Source organism: Arachis ipaensis, chromosome B03 (genome assembly GCF_000816755.2).
Source record: "Arachis ipaensis cultivar K30076 chromosome B03, Araip1.1, whole genome shotgun sequence".
Taxonomy (NCBI): Eukaryota; Viridiplantae; Streptophyta; class Magnoliopsida; order Fabales; family Fabaceae; genus Arachis; species Arachis ipaensis.
In genome coordinates this window covers 22,823,027-22,824,452 of record NC_029787.2, presented here as the reverse complement: position 1 = coordinate 22,824,452, position 1,426 = coordinate 22,823,027, and positions in this window count along the sequence as shown.

Below are 1,426 nucleotides of genomic sequence, written 5' to 3'. Positions count from 1 at the left end.
TTATATTTTTTATTTATATAGGATCGATTTTATCGATTCAACCAATAACTTATCAGTTGAACTAATAAATCAATAAACCAGTAGTATAACAGTTCAATCACCAGTTCAATTGTGACGACTATGATTATATCTCAATCAAATGTTTTATCATTATTGAAGTTGTTAGATATTATCTGAACTCGATAACGATTATATCCACCATTCTTCTTTCAACGGCCTAGATAGATGTGAAGATGTATTCCTTTTTTGTTTTATAAAGTTTTTAAATGAATAATGAAACTCGTCTTTTAATTTATACCTATTTTGCTTGGATTTTGATTTTTTTTTATTTTGACAAAAAATATCAACTAAGTTTGTATCAAAATATTAATTTGGAAAATAGATACAATTTTTCTCAAAAAATTCGTCCCAAAAACTTACTGAATCAAAATAAAAACTTTACAATGAATTAAAAAGAAAATGATAATTTTATTATTTTTTGGACGCACTGTTGCAAACATGAATTTTCCAAATATTTGAGTAAAAGTAGATCAAACATACAATTTTAAAATGCAATTAAGAACTGATAACTACAAAAAAAAATAAAAAAAGGAATAGAATTGAAAAGCAGATAAATATTGGAGAAATAAATGAACAAATGAATAAAAACTTAAAAAAGTTGAATGCAAATTTGGAATGAAATCGACAATAAAGTAAAATAACTCTCAAACTCACATGTAATTGCACTTTATTGTCTAAAATTCTTTAGAATTTCAATGTTTGAGTGAGTTGTAGAAGAGAAGTCCTCTTTGGAGCTTTTCTTTTCTCTATTTACAGGCAACACTATTCAGTCCGATTCTTTAAATATTTATGACAGTTACTAATTTAGGTAAGATTAAGTATTTGAGCATGTTTTATTTATTGACTGCACATGCTCCATTCATCTCTCTCTCAAAAATTTGCTAAGTGTCCTTTACTTACATATTTCCACCTCGCCTTACTTATATCAAAGTCGAAATATCTTTCATGACTGCCTCCTTAGTTGATGTTTTCATCCCTGTGCTAACTGCACCTTATGGGTTTGTTTAGAAAATCTCATCCTCCTTATCTTGACTCATTAACAACTTTTATAAGCTCAAAGCCGTTCTTTCTTTCAATTCTTTTATACTTTCGACTTTCACACACTCAATATGACACTCGGTCTTTTATTATTATTATTGAACATAATGACTTAAGGTTCAAAGACATGCCCTAATCTAGACTATGGTAGACATACATCATGTACCAAAAACCTTGAAGAGACTAAAGCACACTTCACTTTGTTTAAAGTTGCCTTTCCACGATTATCCAAATTTAATTAGGGAATCAACTTTTTTTCCAATTCACAATTAGAGCTTGTTTGGAACTATTTGAATGTAAGAAAAGAATTTTATTTCTTTTAAGAATA